The sequence below is a fragment of the Protopterus annectens genome, chromosome 2.part1 (genome assembly GCF_019279795.1).
Source record: "Protopterus annectens isolate FY-2018-M chromosome 2.part1, PAN1.0, whole genome shotgun sequence".
Taxonomy (NCBI): Eukaryota; Metazoa; Chordata; order Ceratodontiformes; family Protopteridae; genus Protopterus; species Protopterus annectens.
In genome coordinates, this window is record NC_056729.1 from 1938824111 (window position 1) to 1938843265 (window position 19155).

Below are 19155 nucleotides of genomic sequence, written 5' to 3' on the forward strand. Positions count from 1 at the left end.
TCATGCATGAGTGGATGTGCTCATACAGTGCCTTAGTGTAGGACTCAGCAGTTGAACTTTCAGTTCCTGTCTGTATGGGTGTCATGAAGTTTGTCACTTCTGACTTGAGTAGCATGAAGCTGGCTTTGAAGAAATTTTTTATGGAAGTTTCCTTACTGGGGTTGGAGGTGGAATGTGGATGTTATGGGTGATTAGCTTATGGTCTGACCTGACCAACACGGGGGTGACCATAGGTGTGGAGCATCAATTTCCCATGTTGGTAATGACCAGGTCTAGGATATTGGAGCCCCTGATGGGACTATGGATTAGTTGATCCAGGGGATTGGAATTTATGAATTCCAAGAACCGTTGGGCAAAGGTGTTGGTGCATGAATAGTTTTCCTAGTTAATGGCAGGGTAGTTGAAATCACCCAGTATTAGGGTGTTTGGTTGTATATTAATATTTTCCAGTATGTTTAGAAAGGTGTAGTGAGAATCTTGGGGCATGGTGGAGGATCTGTAGCAAGCTACAATTTGGATTGCAGTATTACCTAGTGTTAGTTGCACATGGAGAATTTCAGATGCATTGTGTTGGGCAACTAACCTGGTGTTGTGAATATCCTTGGTGAATATGGACACTCCTCCACCTTTAGTGTTTCAATCCTGGTTTGGTAGCCGAAAAATGTGGTAAGAGTTGTAGCTTGGTATTGCAGGATTGCTCTCTGGAGCCTTGAACCAGGTCTCAGTTACTGCACAGATATCGATGTTCTCCATTTTTAGGAGTGCCTCGAGAGAGTGCATTTTGAGGTTTAGACTTCTAGCATTGTGTAACATTACCTTCAGATTTTGCATGCTTGTACCTGTTACAGTGGTGGTTTTGTCCTTTGAACTTTGCCTAAAAAAGGCACTATAGGGGTGGCAAGAGCCTTAGCGAGTAACCTGAATCCCAGGTGTGACAGGTGCAGACCATCTCTGGCAAAGCATCGTGGTCTGTCGATCATGTTGTCCCAGGCAGACAGATACTGGATCCCCTTTGAATGACACCAGAAGCTTAGCCAATTGTTGAAGTCAATCACTTTGTCCTTATATTGTGGTATCATTCTGGGTGAAGGCAGGATGCTACTCAGGGCTAGCGTCATACCTGCCTGGGCCACATGATCTGAGAGCTGTTCCATGTCTCTTTTCATGTAGTCCAGGGATTTACGTCTCAAGTCATTCACTCCAACATGGACAATGACAGAGTCATATTTGTACTTGTTGTGGAGTGACTTGAGTGCATGAGTTATGTGGCGGATCCTGGCACCCTACAGGCAGCTCACTGTAATTTTCTCCTTGTTCAGCCTAGTGAGTGGGACATCAGTGTGCCTGACTATAAAGTCACCTATGACTAGTGTGTTAGGTACGTTGTCTTGCCTTAGGGGCTGTTGCTGGGTAGCACACTGGTGTTGTGAGCTATGTGACACTTTGGTTGTGATTGATGTTTGTTTGCGTTTCAGCTTCGGAGGTCCTTGTTGCTTGGGCAGGTTATAGTTAAGGGCCTCCGCATATGTGGATTTAGTGTTGCTATGTGTGGGTGTTGGTGGTGTGTGTTTAGAAGGGCTATGTGTTGCTTGAGGTGTAGTGTGGCTGTTAGCCTTCTCCTCTTGACTGTCTAGCACAATCTTTGGTGGAGAGAGCATTGCTTGCAGTTTGGCTATGTAAAGTGCATCTCTCACAGGTTGTAGTGTTGGGTGGTAGGAGGAGAGGGTTGTCTGTGTACATGAGGTAATTGCTGCATTGCCCCAGTATGCCCAGATTCACCAGGTGGACAGGTGAAATCAACAGAAGCTGACCCTTGGACATGCCTGGTTTAGTGATTTTTTTTTTAAAGTACAGGAGCTGTTGTCCCTTACCTTAGCAAGGTACTTTGCAATTATAGGCTGTTTAGTGCCTATGATTAATTTCTCCTTATTAATAAGGAGAGTTGAGTGCTTGTATCAGTTTAAGGCTTCCTAGTGCTTTCCAGCAGGTATTAGCAGGGGTGACACGTGCTATAGGACTGCAGCCCTCCCACCTGTAAAATAAATAAAAGAAATTAAAAAAAATAAAATTGAAATTAAAAAATAAAACAATTTCATGGACTCTGCGCATGCATGCATGGTTCCTGACTGCTGTGTTAGGCAGACCAGAACTCCAGGCACACATGAGTGCTCATTTCTGAGCTCCAGACTGCTCTCTTAGGCAGTCCGGATAGGGAAGACAGGAAACTCCACCCTTCCAGCCCAGAGGTCTGTGCAATGACAACCACACAGACTGGAAGGTCACCAGACTGCATCACCCGCAGGCAGGAGGCTTCAGCCTCCTCACATCACAGGATGCTACAGCCATCTCATGGGCCATTACAGACAGGCTGGAAGATTTAGTAGTTGAGTTGCAGAGTGGATCAGCTAGTAGAAGACTTCAGGATGCTCCAGCTGTCTCACACGCTGTTACAAACAGGAGGATTTAGCTGGGCTGCAGAGTGGATTGCCATTCGCCACCATTATGGAGGACAGGTAGTGTGTGTGGATCAGCTGATCACCACCATTATGGAGGAGTGTGTGTGTGTGTGTGTGTGTGTGTGTGTGTGTGTGTGTGTGTGTGTGTGTGTGTGTGTGTGTATGTGTGTAATGCCCCCAGTGCTACATGGCGGTGGGTAGAGAATAAGGCTTGAACCCTGTACCTTGGGCCCAGGTGGCAAGAGCCTGAATTCCCTACCCACCACCATTTGTAAAAATGCTGCAGATTTTTTCCCTCATACTTGTTCTGTTCCTCATAAAATCTGTGGTTTCTGTATTTTTGTGTCCTTGCAAAGCCAGTAGTGCATTGGTGCAGTGGTCACATTGTTGCCTAGCAGCTACATGTTCTCTGGTTTGATTCTTGGCTGGGGTGCCTTACCTTACGTGTGAAGTTTGTATGTCCTCCCTGTTTTTGTTTCCTCTAGTGTCCTCCCATCTTACAAAGACATGTGTCTGTCTGGAGTGTTTCTCCCTGGGCCTTTGGTAAAAATTAGCTTTTGTTCCAAGTCAGACTTTCCTGGTTAACAAATGTTAAAAATGACACACATTTGAATATCAGACTTCATATTCTTCAGAAAGTGCATGCTAACACAAAAGCTTTTATTCTAGCGTTGTTGTCTAAGTGTATAAGATGGATATTTGAAATTTGTCCCTATTTTTGGGACTGTATTCCCCCATTATTGGCTTCATCCAGGTTTTGTGCTAAGGTTGAGAGCTATGGTAAAAACTGAATTCACTGAATATGTTTGGGGGCTATATACCCTCATTACTGGCTTTGTCCGGGTGTTTTTTCCTAAGAGGTTGAGAGCTATGGTGAGAACTGAATTCACTGAATGTTTGGGGGCTGTATTCACCCATTATTGGCTTTGTTCAGGTGTTTTGTGCTAAGAGGTTGACAGCTGTGCTATGGTGAGAACTGAATTTACTAAATGGTAGCCATTTAAGTTTCCGTCTTCCTCTTTCACAAAACAGCTGATTTGGCATAATGGTATGTTATTCTGACTGTTTTGCACAGGGTCCTGAGTTTAAGGCTTGGCAGTGAAATGTATGGTGGTAACACAGTATTTTATTCTAGCAACTTTCCAACATTATACAAACAATGTTTAAAATGTGTCCCTGGTTTTTGGGGTTTTGTCCCCCCCACAATAAACTTTGGCTTTTTCCAGATTTCTTTGTGCTGCAAATTTCAGAGATACAGCTGAGTGAGTAGATTTTACAAGGAGCTGAGAGCTGCAGGGGAGCAAAAGTTTAGTGCTGCTTATGCTGACTCTGCTTACATTGTTAATAGCACAACAGGTAGTATGCTTCTTTTTGATGCAGAAGGCTGTGGGTTCTACTCCCACAGTAGAAAGATACATTGCTGATACTGTACTGTGTTGCAAAGGGGGGGGGTGCCGTACTCCTTTATGGCGAAGATACCTAGTAACTATGAACCTGTTATCAGTTTGCCATCCATTCCCTATTGCAATATTGCTAGCATATCATTTTTTTTAGTGTAAGATAGGCAATTTATTTAACAGGCACTTTATTTGTAGATGAAACAATGAAATACAAAGTTGTTTGCTAACAACAACCTCTTCATTAGTTACAGATCTCTTTAATGTGGAATTATTTAGATGACTTTTACTTCTTCAGAGATTGTGCATATGTACTGATACTGGTGGACTGTAGAAGTTTGAGTAGACTTTTATGATGGAAATGTTCTGAATTGGGCAGTTTTGTCATTACTGGTGCATGCATTTTGTTTCATTGTTTACTGGAAAAATGTCAAAACAATAAATTTAAAACACCCTCTAAAACTGTACTGTATTGTACAAAGAATATAATTTAATACAATCAGGAAGGTGTATGAAAGAGCATGTGTGTGTTTCGTGTGCAAGGGGCCTGTGATTTGAAAACAGCCCAAACCCAAAGTTAATCTGCCACTGGCAAAATGTATTTTCTTTGAATGTGGGTTTCAAAGCTGTTTCAGTGATTGTGAGTTTTCAAGGGCAGAGAAGTTTTAATGCTAAGTCTGTTCTCATTGTGAGACTGCATTGCTTTGTTTAGCAGATATGATATCTATTAGTGTTTGCGCTGTAAAATGCAAATTAAAACTTTCAAATGAAGTCCAAATCATCGCAGAAGTAAAGCAGTATGCACATTAGTGTTTATGGTAAATGGGGTGAAATAGCCAAGTGATGGTTCATTGGAATGGCTGTAGGGGGGGAAGCTCCATTCGACCATGATTTTGTGAGGGGGGGCAGCAAACTCAAAGACTGAACTATACCTCTCAACTGTCTAGATTTTTGCAGAATGAATAGATTTTTGCTTCTTATTTTTGGTTTATTCCTCATAAAATTTGTGGTTTTCTGTCAAATCATTTAGAAATGAAGTCATTAAATAATGACAGCCACTGAGTTTCAGACTTCATAACTTTCAGAAAAATGCATGCTAAAGCAAGACCTGTTATTCGGTCAACTGTCTCAGTTTATACAAGAGCAATTTTTAGTACTGTTTATATGTTCCCCCCATATATTTGGCCTTGTCCAGATTTCCTGCATTAACAAGTTGATCAGCAAAATGCATCAACTTTTATAATTGAGCAGATTTTAATAAATAACTGTTCATTATAGATATATCTTTAGTGATTAATTGTACAACCCACGCATGCCTTTTATAATTGGGAGGCATTGCACCTTATGGATTCCAGATATTTGCTGCAAATGTTGCTCTTGCACCTTTCCTCATAAGGCAATTTTTGAAGAAGCAATGGGTTACAATTCTAAATACACCTAAAATCACGAAATAGAATTATTTTATTTCAAAAAGCGAGTTTTTTTATTTTTTATGCCAATTAGCTCAATATTAAAAAATGTCCCTTCTTTGACAGGACTGGTTTTAAATTTTTTACTGGAAAAAAATTTTTTTTAAAAACCCCCCAAAACTTAAACCCCAAAAAATTAATTTTAAACAATCAAAAGGGGTTAAAAAATTTGCAGCAAGGGGGGGTGATTTGCACCCCAAAAAAATTAAACCCCTGGCAAAAGTTTTTTTTTTTGGGGGTTTTTTTTCTAATTTGGTTTTCGGGGGAAGAAAGCTAACTCAGCAGTCATTCTTTTTTTGGAAATGATCAAAACCCCAAACCTAAAAGTCAGGTGTCAAACATCACCCCAAGGCCCAAAACAAGCCCAAAACTGTTTGGTGACTTAAATCAGAAATGCGCCCCCCACCAAAGAGTAAGGGAAATCCTTTTGCCTGTGGGGTCCCCAAAAAGATCACTTAAAAGGGTTTGACTGTCTTGCCAGCTGGTGTGACCAAAACCCCCTTTTTACATGGAACTTGGGAGTTTGTTTTGGGCCCCGGTAGCCCTGCCCTTTGGGAGTATTACCCCCAAAATGTGAAATAAGGTAAGTGTGTTTTTGGTTAAAACCCGGGGTTTAAAAGGGGTAGTTCTTTGCCTTGACTGCTGGACAACCCGGGGAAAAAGGGTTGCATTCCCCCCCATTGGATTTCAAAGGTTTGAAAAAGGTTTTTTGGAAGGTAAAATTTTAAACCAACCCAGAACACAAAAAGGAAAAAAAAGGGGAAGCTGCCAATGCCGAAATTTTAAAAGACGACTGGGCCCTTCCTTGGGAAAATGATTTGGCTGTAAAAAACCTGGTTAACTCCTAAAAGATTAGGGTTTTTTCATTAGCCCCCCAAAATCAAAGAAAAGGGGTACCATAATCAAGGCCCCCACCTAAATTAAGAAATGGGGAAATATAAAACCATCAAGACTCTCTGCAAATTTAGCTGTTACAGGCCACCCCAAAACCAGGGCTCAATGGCCTTTCCGAAAACCTAAGGGGGGAAAATTTTCAAAACCCACTCAGGGCTTCAATTACCCAAAAGACTGGGGAAATCCAAACCCAAAAAACCCCGCCCCAAAAACCTGGTTCAAAATCAAATGCCAGGCAACTGCCCCTCCCACAAGGGGAAAAAATTTTTTAACCAAAGGGACACAAGTTAAACCAAAATCCCCACTGGTAGCGTCACAAAAATTCCGGGGTCCTATCCCCCCCCACCAAAAAAAAGAACAGAAAAAATTTAAAAACTGACCACCTTTAAAAATGTGTGGTTTTTTGGGGGGTTGGTGTTTTTAAAAAAATTTCCCCCTACAGGTGTGGATAAGGCAACCCAACCAAAGACCTTTTCCAAACACCCTTTGGGGGACCCCCGTCAAACTCTCCAAAAAGGGGGTCTAAAAAAAAGGTCCTTAAAAGGGAAAACATTGTCATTAAGTAAAAAAAAGGCTCTTTTATCCGCTTTTTGGGTACTGTAAAAAAAAAATCTGGTTTTTCTATGTTAAAAAATAAAACCCCCGTTGTCGTGTTCGTTGAAATTACTTTCCAGCCCAAAATCTGGTACAGGGTTATGCAAACTTTAAAAAGAATTCTATCCAAATGCACCCCCCCAAAATTCCAGCCCCAAATGAAATGTTTTAAAAAACCCCAAAATTTGGGGCCCGTTTCCCCTTTTTTGGGTCCAAAACAAGGGTTAAAAAGCTAGGAACTGTTTAATAAATTTTTGGTAACCCCCCCAATGGGCCCTGCCTGTTCCCCTTAAAAGGGGGCCTAAAACCCCGGAAAATTTCCGTTGTTTAAACCTTATTGCGCCCGGGGGTCTAATGGGCCTCTTAAAAAATGGGGAAATTTCAATTTTGGGCCAAAGTTTGGCTTTTCAAACAGTATGCCTTTTAAATTTTGACTTTTTCAAAAGTCAAAAGCCTTGGAAGGGAAAGGAGTTTCACCTATATCTGGGAACCTTTTAACAATACCCCCCGGATTTAAAATCCGTTTGTTCCCAAAAAAAATGGGTTCAAATCTGGGGCGCCCCCAAGGGGGAGAGTTCGGCCTGAGTAAAGTTACAAGGGGCCCCCCGGGGTCAGGGGCCATTTTTTTGGATCTATTTTCCCGTAAAACAAAACAGGAGGGGATGGGCTTTGCAGAGCTGAAAATCCCAAGTAGAAAACACTGCCGATACCCTTGAAGGGTTAAGCGGATCTTGCCCGACCAGTAAATTAAATGAAAAATGCAATCATCCCCTTGAAAAAAAGGTTACCCCCCCCTTTAAAAAAGGGGGAATATCCAAAAAAGGTTTTCAGGGACCTGGGGGGGGGGGGGGGGGGAGGGGGGGGGGGGGTGGGTGGGGGGGGGGGGGGGGAAAAAAAAAAAAAAAAAACAAAAAAAAAAGTGAAAAAAAAAAAAAAGAAAAAAAGAAAAAAAAAAAAAAAAAAAGAAATGCAATAAAATTTTTTAGATCCAATTCAGACCCAAAGGGGGGAGACTTTTAAAACCTTTGAAGGCTATTAATAACGGTGGAGGGGAGAATTTAAAAGACTTTATTGTGGAAAAATCCCCCAATTGGGCAGGCATTTCTGGGCCTTTTTTTTCAAGGGGAAAAATCCTTTTAAAAACCAAAAAGGATGAGACCAAGAAAAAAATACCCCAGGGGTTATCAGTGTATGTCGGCAAAAGGGGGGGATAAAAGCCCCAAAAAAGGGGTTTTTCCCCATACTAAGGGGAAGCCAAAATGGGCTAGGCTTAAAATGCCCGGGTTTTTTTTTGGGGGAACCCCCTTTTTTTGGGGGAAATTTAAAAAAACTAAAGGGTTTTTTAAAAGGCCATTTTTTAAGGGGTTTCAGGTCTTTTCCGTCTTCCTCTTTACACAAAACAGCTGATTTGGCATAATGGTATGTTATTCTGACTGTTTTGCACAAGGTCCTGAGTTTAAGGCTTGGCAGTGAAATGTATGGTGGTATACAGTATTTTATTCTAACAACTTTCCAACATTATACAAGCAATGTTTAAAATGTGTCCCTGGTTTTTGGGAGTTTTGTCCCCCACAATAAACTTTGGCTTTTTTCCAGATTTCTTTGTGCTGCAAATTTCAGAGATACAGCTGAGTGAGTAGATTTTACAAGGAGCTGAGAGCTTGCAGGGGAGCAAAAGTTTAGTGCTGCTTATGCTGAGTCTGCTTATTGTGTTAATAGCACAACAGGTAGTATGCTTGTTTTTGATGCAGAAGGCTGTGGGTTCTACTCCCACAGTAGAAAGACACATTGCTGATACTGTACTGTGTTGTAAAGGGGTGCCGCACTTCTTTATGTTGAAGATACCTAGTAACTATGAACCTGTTATCAGTTTGCCATCCATTCCCTATTGCAATATTGCTAGCATATCATTTTTTTAGTGTAAGATAGGCAATTTATTTCTCAAGGGTAACAGGCACTTTATTTGTAGATGAAACAATGAAATACAAAGTTGTTTGCTAACAACAACCTCTTCATTAGTTACAGATCTCTTTAATGTGGAATTATTTAGATGACTTTTACTTCTTCAGAGATTGTGCATATGTACTGATACTGGTGGACTGTAGAAGTTTGAGTAGACTTTTATGATGGAAATGTTCTGAATTGGGCAGTTTTGTCATTACTGGTGCATGCATTTTGTTTCATTGTTTGGAAAATGTCAAAACAATAAATTTAAAACACCCTCTAAAACTGTACTGTATTGTACAAAGAATATAATTTAATACAATCAGGAAGGTGTATGAAAGAGCATGTGTGTGTTTCGTGTGCAAGGGCCTGTGATTTGAAACAGCCCAAACCCAAAGTTAATCTGCCACTGGCAAAATGTATTTTCTTTGAATGTGGGTTTCAAAGCTGTTTCAGTGATTGTGAGTTTCAAGGGCAGAGAAGTTTTAATGCTAAGTCTGTTCTCATTGTGAGACTGCATTGCTTTGTTTAGCAGATATGAACCTATTAGTGTTTGCGCTGTAAAATGCAAAATAAAACTTTCAAATGAAGTCCAAATCATCGCAGAAGTAAAGCAGTATGCACATTAGTGTTTATGGTAAATGGGGTGAAATAGCCAAGTAATGGTTCATTGGAATGGCTGTAGGGGGGGAAGCTCCATTTGACCATGATTTTGTGAGGGGGGGGCAGCAAACTCAAAGACTGAACTATACCTCTCACCTGTCTAGATTTTTGCAGAATGAATAGATTTTTGCTTCTTATTTTTGGTTTATTCCTCATAAAATTTGTGGTTTTCTGTAAAATCATTTAGAAATGAAGTCATTAAATAATGACAGCCACTGAGTTTCAGACTTCATAACTTTCAGAAAAATGCATGCTAAAGCAAGACCTGTTATTCGGTCAACTGTCTCAGTTTATACAAGAGCAATTTTTAGTACTGTTTATATGTTCCCCCCATATATTTGGCCTTGTCCAGATTTCCTGCATTAACAAGTTGAGAGGTACATGCAAATAAATTGCTTTATAGAATTAGGCATATCCAAATGTCCTGATTTTGGTCAATGTTGTTTCCCTAATAATCCACTGCAAATGGCATTTTGAAGAATAGGGTTTACAATTAATAAATAACTGTAATAATCAGTTATAGATTATTATTATTACAGTTATTTATTAATTGTAAACCCTCCATGTTTTCTTCCAAAATTGCCATTTTGCGGAGGGATTATTAGGGGAAGAGCAACATTATGAGCCAAAATCAGGGACAGTTGAGAGGTTTGGATATGCCTAGATTAACTGCGGTGGTGGTGCTGCAGTAGCGTTGTCGCCTCACAGTAAGACGTCCTGTTCGATTCTCAGCTAAAGCGTCTTCTGTGTGGAGAGATGCGTGAATGGGTGTACCTTCGTTGAAGGTTGTGCATCAGGGCTGGCAATCCGGTACGTAAAAATCTACTGCCAATCATTAGCAGACTGGAGTTCCGCTGTGGCGACCCCTAACCGGGAAAAGATACAACAACAATAATCAGTTATAGATTACTTTTATTTCAGAAATGCGTGTAGATTCTTTTATTTTGTCAGCTGCTCAAGTTAGCAGTACTAATATTAAAAAGTGTCCCTTCTTTGACAGGTTCCCAGCTGTATTGTGTGGCTATTTTATATTTTTGAATCACATTTTTGGTCCATTTTTCATAAAATTGAGTTTTTTTTTTTGGCAAATTAGTGGCAAATCATTAAAGACTGAAGTTAGACAATAATGACAGACATTTCAGTTTCAGATTTCATACCCTTCAGAAAATTCATACTAATGCAAAACCTACTATTCTATTATCTTTCTAACTTTATAAGAGCAATATTTAAAAATTGTCCTTATTTTTGGGCCTTTGTCCCACTTCTATGTATAGCTTTGTCCAGATTTCTTGCTCTGGGTTTGAGAGGTATGACAAATGTGTCAGGGCCATCGCAGTCAGCCAGAGACATTTCAAATTGTGACATAATTGTTGCACCCCACTCCCCCATGTAGTGACTCTGGATGTGTCCAAGCAAGGCAAGGAGCAGTTATGCAGTGTAAATGTGCAGACTATCCCCCCTTCCAAGGTAGACATAAGTACTACAATGGCTTTTCATCTGTCCTTGATTTTGCAGAATGTTCTGGTTTCTGTCATATTTTTATACTATTGATTTATGCTTATTACTATTCAGAAAGTGCCTGTTGCTGTGTGTTTAAGTAGCAGTGCTTTAATGACCATCTGGTAAGCTTGTCTGAGATTGTAAGATGCAAGTAAGTTTTAATAAGCATACTGTTAAAGAATTACCAACATTGAAAGCCTTTCTGTTGTTGCCATGCAGAGAATACTTACATAACTAGATAACATATAAGCCTTGGGTATTGAAATGCTTATGACAGTATTTGTAATAAAGGACAGGATTACATTATTTTAAGAGGTCATCACAGGCTTTACCTGCAAACTAAACAGAATGCCACTCTATCATGTGTGGTCCATATCCTGTGCAGTAATCCTTTAAGCAATGTATGTTGAGCTTGTTTCCTGTTTGCTGTTCATTTTTTACTTTGATCATATTTTCCCCATGAAACAAGTAGATAGTTGTTGTCAGGCAGCAGGTCTTTTTTGGATAAGAAACATTTTTACAAGTGGGGGTATCACAGAGATTGCTACTTTCAGCATGTTACTTGGCACTTTAATAAAGCTGAATATAAATTAGAATTAGAATTGGAGTACAAGGAGAAGTGGTTTGAGTTGAGTACTGCTTGTTTTTCTTATACTTGATTTTGACTAGCATTCCAGTAATGTATTTAAAAAGTAATTTATTTGTTCATGCCCCACAACCTTTTTGTTTCCATCTAGATATTAAGTAAGCTGTCATGCAGCCAATGGATTGAAATATGTTTTTTCTTCTACACTTCATTTTGTCTTGATTAGACTCTCATAATGATGGTTTGGCACCCAGGGCAGAGTATTTAATTAAAGTTACAGTTTTTGTGGTTTTGAGCATAGCTCCTCCCCTTTCTACTTGGCCACACCCATTCCAACTGACCCCACCCATTCAGCTGTCTCCTGCAGCCCCCCTTTGATTTGAAGTCACCAGCCGCCACTGGGTATTAGAGCAAGTGCTAGTCACAGGATTGCTTAAGGATAAGATGAAAACAAATGGTTTATCCTAAACACTGCAGTATGCACTAGAGAAGTTAGATGTGAAAGTAGATAACCTAAGTTTTACCTGTCTAAAATGTTAAGTTTTAGTGGAGAGTCACTATTTTTAAAACAGCAAGATAGATTGAAAGGGGGTGATCACTTTTGTATTCCGGTAATATGGAATACAGTAGAATGGCCAATAAATTTAAATAGTTGAAGGGGAGTGATTTCACAAAATGATAATTTTGTGCTTACTCACACAAGCCAGTGAAAGCAGAGAGGAAATTAAATATATGGTCAAATTAACATAAGAGATAGGCAGCTAGAAAGACAGTGGTATTTAAGAACACGACAGTGACAAGGTGGGGGTTGGGGAAAATTTCTGCCTGGCTCACAAGAAACAGAGCTGTGGTGTCTTTTGAAGTTTTAATATGCAGTTAAAAGCAGAACACAAGTAAAACACAAGGTAAAGAAAACAAATCACAGCACTCAAAATATAAAAAGGCAATAAACCAATACAAAATACAACAAATAAAAAGCAAACCAACCTTTCCCTCACAGCAAAGTGTAGCAGAGTCTGGGTGAGCCTTTCCAATAAAGCCATATTTACTTTAGCTAATCATCTTCTGCATTCCTACAGATGTTATTGAACTGCCACATTTCTCATATCTGTATATGGGGGCTTCACTATCTTTAGGTCTGATGTATTTATTTCCTCATCATCCCTCCATGTGCATCTTAACTCCCATTTCAACACTTCATCCCCATCAGCTTCAGCTTCCTCAGCTGCTCTGCCTTCAGTTGCTAGGTCTCTGTGCACCATGGAAGTACTGGAGATTCATTCATTACTTCTCATTTCTTTGGTGTTTGTCTCCTGCACTGTATCACACACAGTTGGAGTAAGTAGACCACGACACCTCTGATTCCAGCTTTGACCTCCTTATTTAGATCACTCTTCCCCTTCACCACACATCTCAGACATTTGAAAGTTTTAACCTGTTCCCTTCACAAAACATCTTCTCATTACTGCATTTTCTTCATTTGCACTCAGTTTCAGCCCCAGTGCCTTTTGTTTTGCCTTCCAGACCCTCTCATTTGCTACACTTTTGGTTCAAAATCTGCTTAGTGCCACAGACTGCATACAGCAGCTGTGATGTGATGTCCTCTTTGACCTGTTTGCTGCTCTAGCCCATTATGAGTATGAGCACAATCGTCTCAGTGCTGAACACTGACCCACACAAACTCCCTGTGGTAACTCCATCTGTGATTCCAAACACTGTTGGTACTTGTGTTATTGGATCTTCATACATCTCTTTCTCTCTGTCACTCTCTCTCATTTATGACTTACAGCTATCTTATTTATTTATTTATTTATTTATTTATTTATTTGCCTTTGTTGACTGGGAAAAGTCTGACTGGGCAAACCCCATTTTCAGCAGAAGCCTAGGAATAAAAGCTCCATTCCTATAAAGAACTCCTGTATACAGCTACTGCTACCCATGGAAAGGAGGGAAATGGGAATAGAATGCAAGTCCTTCCTTCCACATCTCACACACACACACACACACACGCACATACACGCACACACACACACACGCACACACACACACACACATGCACACACATGCACACGCACACACACACACACACACACACACACACACACACACACACACACACACACACACACACACACACGCACACACACACACACACACACACACACACACACACACACACGCACATGCACACACACACACATGCACACACACACACATACACACGCACACACACACGCACACACACACACACACACACACACACACACATACACACACACACACACACACACACACACACACACACACACACACACACACACACACACACACACACACACGCACACACACACACACACGCACACACACACACACACGCACACACACACACACACACACACACACACACGCACACACACCTAGGGACAATTTAGAAGTCACTAATTTACCTGGTCTATGTGTGGAAGACTCCAAAGAGAAGGCACTCCAGCCAAGAACCAAACCATAGAACTTTTTTCTGTGAGTCAACGGTGCTACTCACTACTCCACTGACCCACCACAGCCTGCACTAATTCTACCAATATTTCCATGGCATAGAACCACAGCAGGGTTAATCAAGTCAGCATTCTTAAGTCCTTGTCAAATGCTTTCTTCATGTCTAGGAATGCCTGGTTGGACTCTTTCCTCATATCTGTCTTCTCCTCCATTATCTCTTTCACTGTAGAGGTAAGATCATTTACTCTCCTATCCCTTTAAGTAGTAGGGTATCCCAACTGATAGCATTTAGATATTGCATTATTTAGGTTTGACAACACGCAGCAGTTTGAACTGGCATAAGGGTTTATTTTATTGACATTTGTTAACCATGTTAGTCCAGCTGGGCCAGAGACCCTCTTTCAGTGGAGACCTGAGGAGAAAATCTCCAGTTACAGACAATTTAAGTATACATAACAGTTTAGTTTACAGTCCAAAACCAAATATTTTTAGCAGTGCAATTCAAAGCAATACACTGGGCTAAGTTAATAGGCATAATAGGGTAAGACCAGTAACACAAAAAAGTACTATATTTCAATATATGTTTTTCTATATGTGGTGTGGTAAGGTGTATATTAAGTAGTAGTATTATAGGAGTAGCACAAATTATGAGGTGTGAGAGATGAGAGTGCATGAATGAAATGGGAGAGATATCTGGGGGTGTAATATGATACAACTGTAAAATATGTAGGGAAAAAGTATGTTGAGAAGTTGTATGAGATTGTAGAATAAAGAATAATATTGGAATTAGGTAAGGTCATGCCAAGTACAAGTTTTGGTCCTTATAAAGTGTTGTCTGAGTTCTTTCTTAAATTGTACAGGGTGTGTAATGGAGCGTAAGTGGGATGGGAGGTTATTCCAGCTTGGGATAAAGTGGATTTATATAATAGTTTACCAATAGTTTTTTTGGGTTGGTAGATGTCAAGAGTTGCTGGTTAGAAGTAGGAAGTGTGCGAGTTGGAGTGTAGATGGACACTAAGGAGGAGAAAGCAGGGCAGGAGGATGGTTTATAAAGTACAGAGTGAATAATTTGTAACTGAGATAGAAGGAGTTGCTGAGGGAGTTCTAGCCATTGTAATGAGTTGAGTACGAGGCAGTGGTGTGAGTTATGTGGGGAGTTTGTGATGAATCTTAATATTTTGTGGTAGGTTTGTTGGAGTTTGGCCAGGGTAGTGGACTGAATATTAGTTAGTATTGGGGTGGCATAGAGAAGGGAGGGCCGAAGAAGAGCCTGTGCCAGGGACAGTCGAGCATTAGAGGTCAGGAATCAATGGTTTCAGTAGAGCATACCAAGCTTTTGGTGAGTTTTTTTTTTATACCTTGAAGGATGTGTAGGTTAAATTTAAGTTTGCCATCAATGATGGCACCTAGAAGCTTTATGTGGGAGTCAGGTTGTATGGTGGTATTATTGGAGGATGAGATGAAAAACATAGATTTTAGGTGAGAGAGAGAAAACGTGGGAGGAATAGCAGGAGTTTGTTTTTTTTAGGGTTCAGGATGAGTAAATTATCAGCCAGCCATTTTTCAACAGATAGAAAAGTGTCCTGGGTAAAAGTTTGAAGGTCATAGATATTGTTGGAAATGCAGATAAGAGTCGAATCATCACCGTATTGTTTACATATAATCATTGACTGTGTCAGCTGATTGCAATGAACCAACCATGTGAGAGTGTTGTATCTTTGTTTTTTTTTTGGTTTGCCAGTGAAGCTTCTGCACGTATCTCCCAATTTCAAATGCAACTCAAAGTATCTGTCACCTTTATTCAGCAGCTACACTTGGCTGGTTTCCGTACTCATGATGTTTGATATATTTCTCAGAAATTGCCTGTAGTTCAATGGTTGGGCTAACGAGTTTGCCAGCAAACACATAGCTGTATTTCATATATTCTTATTAAGGTCAGCGCTCAGAATTTACCAGCTGAAGTACTGCCATATCAATCAACATGGCAAGTTTACTGTTGTCCACTGACACAGTCTGATGGCCAGTAAACAGACACAATAAATGAATATGCAAATTGCAGCAATTACCATTGGTTTCTAATGCTGTTTGTAAATGATAAACACAATACTGTTACGTTTGTGGAGAAGCAACATGCATCTGTAAAGGTGAGGATCCCCATGTGACATTTCTTGATCATTTCTTCTCCTATGCAGCACTCACACCTGCACATGAGCAGCACTTTTTTATTCAGCAGCCAATCAAGATTCTTGCAAGAAGGACAAGACTTCTATGAGATGTGCCAGTGATAAGGACAGAATCTAGGAGCTGATAGCTGAAACAAAGATGCAGCAATCATACAAGGCTGGTTCCCTGCGATCAGCTAACACAGTTATTGACTGTCTGTAAACAACAACCAGCAAAGATTATGTAAAAAGCAATGTCTCATGCTACCAAGTACAATGGTAGCACTTCTGTTATTGCTAACTACCTGCAGTAAAGTCCTTGCATTATTAGTTAACTTACCATCCAGCTCAGGATAAATGCAAGATTTTACCACATTAAGCAAAGATTTGCAGAATGTTTGCATATCAAATTTGGAGCTGTCCTGCTCAGCACATAGCCAAGCACAGTGAAACTCTTCAAAACCAATACAAACAAAACCCCAAAAAGTTCTGGGGAACACTCAAGTCCCTCCTTTGTCCAGGGCCTAAAAATAACCCTTGCACAAACCCTGACAAGACCCCCCAGTGGAATAGCCACTCTATTTAATTCGAAATTTATTGATACTATAGTAAGGCTAACCTCCACCTTCCCACCAACAAACCACAACTCACATAATAATCCACCATCTCCCTGCCCAAACTCCCATATATCTGCTTTCATGCTCACACCAGTACCCACCTCCACTATACAAAAACTCCTTCATAAACTCAGACCATGCACAAATGCTCCAGACAACTTACCAGCTGAATTTCTACAATTAGCCACAAACACCATATCCGGTCAGTATACTCCTCAATAGATCCATTAATGAAGCCACCATACCTAACATATGGAAGAAAGCATTTCCTCTACATAAAGGCAGCAACAACTCTGATATCTTTAATTTCTGGCCCATAGCAATCCTCTCCCCCATCTCTAAAATATTAGGGAAATATGTTCATACACAGCTTCTCAATTGTCTTGTCAATAACCACATCCTCTCCCACTACTCAGCACGGCTTCAGGCCAGGACATAGTACCAGCACTGTTCTCATATCCTTTCTGGGTACAGTAAATAGAGCTCGGGATGCCAGATACTTAGTTTCCTCACTCTTTCTAGACCTCTCAAAGGCCTTTGGTATGGTTTCCCATCCCCTACTACTTATCTAACTCTTCAACTTAGGTACCTCACCTTTCACCCTGAAATGGTTTTCTTATTATCTCTCAGATAGGCAACAAGCCACCAAATGGCAAAAATCCTACTCAACATTTCTGAAGACAACAACAGGGGTCCCCCAGGATTCAACACTAGGCCCCTTCTATTTAGCATTTTCATCAATAACGTCCATACCACTCTTACTCATGGCACAGTCATCCAATATGCCAATGACTCTACAGTCATCTGTTCTGCCAAGACTGTTTCCGATCTGCAGCAACTTACCCAACAAGTCTTCACAGAAACTGAGGCTTGGATGTCTAGCAACCATCTTGCTCTTAACCCTAGTAAAACTAAGCTTATAATATTTACCCCCCAAAAAATAGCCATCTCAACAGAAATAAATTCTCTGTGCATTCCCTAACTAATACTAATACTAGCATTGCTGTCACTCCAAGTACCAAACTATTAGGAGTCATCATCGATGAAAATTTAACATTTGACCTCCATATCCATAATGATATAAAAAAAAAACACATCAGAAACTATAGACAGAAGAACTTCCTTAAGTTTACTGCCAAGAAAACCCTAGCCTCTTCTTTTCTGTTTCCATGTCTACTTTACGGTGCCCCCATCCTCACCAATATACAGTCCTCTCTCAAAACCAAACTCAACTCATGCTACAATAAGATCGCCAAATTTGTAACTAACTCGAATTATTCATTCCATCCTATCACTGTCTATCTTTACACCAACTAAATTGGTTTGAACTGCCTCAACACTTTATATACCTTCAGCTAATTACTGCATATAAATTTATATACAAACCTTTGATGTGCCACCCTCTCTCTTCTTTACTGTCCATCTATCATCCCAACAGACCTCTTAGGTCTGAAAACACATCATTGCTAAAAGTTAACAAACCTAATCTCTCAGCTGGACAAATGCTTTTCTCTTTCACAGACTCCAAACTCTGGAAGGCTCTCCAACCTTCTATCAGAACCACAAGCAATCCTGTTCTCTTTAAGTCAACCCCAAGAAAACATCTTTCTTCTTTCTGGCACTACTCATGTGCCAAAACAAAGCATCCTTAAAATATCTCCCTCTTCACTTTAACTTCTCCATATTCAGTCTCAATACTCTTAAATCTCGCTCACATTATCTTACCACAATAACTGCATGAGTCAAATTCTAGCTGTTAAATCGATTAACAAATAATCTTCAAAGCTGTATCACCATCGTCCAATTCTATCATTAATGACAGTAATACTTTATAAGGTAGAAGTGTGTTAATATGTATATAACCTTGAACCATTGGGAGTACATTATTCATAACATAGTATGGCTATATAACTTTGTATTATCGTCAAATTCAATGTTCTACTCCATTGTAACTGTATTGTACTCTACAATGCATGTTATGTACTGTCATTTTATGCTGGAGCTTATCTCCCGGGCCTACACTGAAAAGGGGCTCACCTAGGCCCAGTGGACCATCCCGGTAAACAAATGCAATACATAAATAAATTATTAAACAATTCTCAGAAACTTTGAGAAGAAACAGATAATAATAAATAAATATATATATATATATATATATATATATATATATATATATATATATATTTATATATATAAATATATATATGGATTCCCTAGACAATCTCGAAATACTGAAATATCGAATTTCAGTATTTCGAGACTGAATAGTCGAAATCCCACAACCATGAAAACCACAATCGCAACCATACACACACACACACACACACACACACACACACACACACACACACACACACACACACACACACCTACCTAACTA